A 2500-nucleotide genomic window follows, 5' to 3' on the forward strand; every position below is an offset into this window, starting at 1 on the left:
TTGATAACTGACATTGACTCTGTTGCTGATGCTGTTACGACTACTACTGTTATTACTGTTGCTGCTACTACTACTTAATACAACTATTACTTACTATGACTACTACTTACTACAAATGCTACTTACTATGATTACTACTACTACCACTAAAACAACAACTACTACTGTTACTACTACTATTACAACTACTACTATTGTTACAACTATTACTACCACTATTACTACAGCTACTAGTACTCCAGCTATAATAATAATTATTATCACTACTACAACATCAACAACTTCCACTATTGCTATGCAACTTAACAACTAAAGTCTTGGCACAAATACAATTTTCTTTCATTGATATATTGTCTTTATATGTAATATGGGATGTCTGAAATTATCAAAAGTAAGTTTACATAATATTGTATGTTTTGTGTTTGTTATGTGATATATTCTATCAAGGGAACCAAGCTGTTTACATTTAATATGCAAAAAATTAGGAACTATTTGATATCTCTCACTGAATGTCGATCCAAATATTTTGAAATCTCAGGAAATAATCTCAATTTTTTGTAATTTTTTGGTTTGTTTGTGTTCGTCTGCTTTATTTATTAGGATTTTGCGGTTACCTTTATTTTCTCAGGCAAAATAAATAAAAAGGGATATGTATTGCTTTTTAAACATTCTACTTATGTAATTTATTTATTTATTTTTTTTTTTTGCTGTATTTTTATGTTATTATTTTATTAATGAATGTATGGGAATCTTTTGCTATAATGTTCCTTTGACTTCTAAAATTCTCCCTCTCTCCCTTTCCTTCCCTCTCCCCCCCCCTTTCTCCCTCTTTCTCTCCTCCCCCCTCTCTCTCCCTCTCCTTCCCTCCCTCTTCCTCTTCCCCCCCTCCTCTCTCTCTCTCTCATTCACTCTCTTTCTAAATCTGGCTGTTGATATGGCACTTTGTGTGAATAATGCATATGTGGAATAAAACCAGTTTTTGGTATTTTGTCTTATTGTGTTTATTTTTTATTTGTCATTTTATCTAACAGAATGGAAAAAAAGCATGTCAGATCTGGAAATAAATTTGTTGCTTCATTGATTCTAGATAAATTATTTTTCTTTCTCTTTTCTGTAACTTGCGCAAACAATTGGAAATCTTTACAGTTAATTTCTAAGCATTCATTACCAAAATATAAAGGGCCTGCATCCTGTCCTGTTTTATTTAGGGTTAAGGTTTTTAAAAAATTCAACTGCTGGTGACTGTATTATATAATAATATCCCTTCCATTCTATACTCTCTCTCTTTCTGTCATTTGTTTTCTCTCTCTCTCTCTCTCCCCCTCCCTCCCTCTCTTTCTCTCTCTCCCCCTCCCTCCCTCTCTTTCTCTCTCTCCCCCTCCCTCCCTCTCTTTCTCTCTCTCCCCCTCCCTCCCTCTCTTTCTCCCTCTCTCCCCCTCCCCCCTCTCTCTCCTCCCTCTCTCTCCCCCTCCCTCCCTCTCTCTCCCCCTCCCCCCTCTCTCTCTTTCAGTCTCTGTCTCTCTCTTTCCTTCCTTCCTTCTCTCTCCCCTTTCATCCTTAGTTTTCTCATAATTACCTCCTCTCTTTTTCTCACTGCCTCCCCCCCCCATTTGACTTGCCAAAATTCTGTGCTACCTCATTCTTATCATTGTAAATTACTATAGAAACTCTTGGGATTAGATCAACATTATGCAGCATGAGTGCACACACAGACAGAGTGAAACAGACTTACACAGGGACTATGTATGTATATGTTGATATCTTTGTGTATATACATTAGACAGACATAGACAAAGGATTAATATTATTTTCATTTACTTTACTCTGTCTTGAGTTGTACATGCAAATAAGGCGTGTTATTTATTTGTTTGTTTAATAGAATGTAAAATGATCAAGTTAGATTGATTTTTTCCATTCTTTTATGGGCTAATGAGCCATATATGCTTTTGATTCCTGTGCCTTTTTGCATTAATTGTACAGTTGAGGTGATCTGATTAGCGCATTGTATTTCGATAATTATTTTTATAGTGCTGTGTATGTGAACATATCATAGGTATTGCAAACAGGTTCAGATATTTAATTTGATCGTTATTTTATCTTTGTATGTGTATATTGTGTATGAATATATTCTGTATGTAAAAAAAAGAAAAAAGAAGAAAAAAAAAAAAAGCTTAAAGGAGAAATATTTTGTCAGCTAAATAGGCTTGCATATATTTTGATGTATATCGTCCAAGATAAGAATTATTTTGAAGAAACATATTTTCATAAGTGAACAAAGACAGATGTACAATACTTACTAGTATTTGTATGATAAAAAGTTTGTAATAATTGTTTTGTACATTTATATGAGAGGATTCATGTATTTGTTGACTAGTGAAAATAAATTGTAACAGTGAAGAATGACTTTCATTATTCATTTCGTTTTCCCTTCTCTGTGCTCCTCTCCTCTCACTTTTTCTCTCTCTTCTTTCCTCTCACTCTCTCACACACACCTCAACAC

General features: G+C 34.1%; 1 protein-coding gene across 3 annotated transcripts in view; it reads left to right on the forward strand.

Moving 5' to 3' along the window:
- Window positions 1–150, forward strand: part of LOC119583772 — a 14915-nt gene extending 14765 nt beyond the window's left edge. For all 3 annotated transcript variants that reach the window (XM_037932438.1, XM_037932437.1, XM_037932439.1), the window contains exon 2: window positions 1–150. This exon is cut by the window's left edge and continues 1374 nt beyond it. The gene's annotated coding sequence lies outside the window, so the exon portion shown is untranslated.
- Window positions 151–2500: the final 2350 nt, after the last annotated feature.

The sequence above is a fragment of the Penaeus monodon genome, chromosome 17 (genome assembly GCF_015228065.2).
Source record: "Penaeus monodon isolate SGIC_2016 chromosome 17, NSTDA_Pmon_1, whole genome shotgun sequence".
Taxonomy (NCBI): Eukaryota; Metazoa; Arthropoda; class Malacostraca; order Decapoda; family Penaeidae; genus Penaeus; species Penaeus monodon.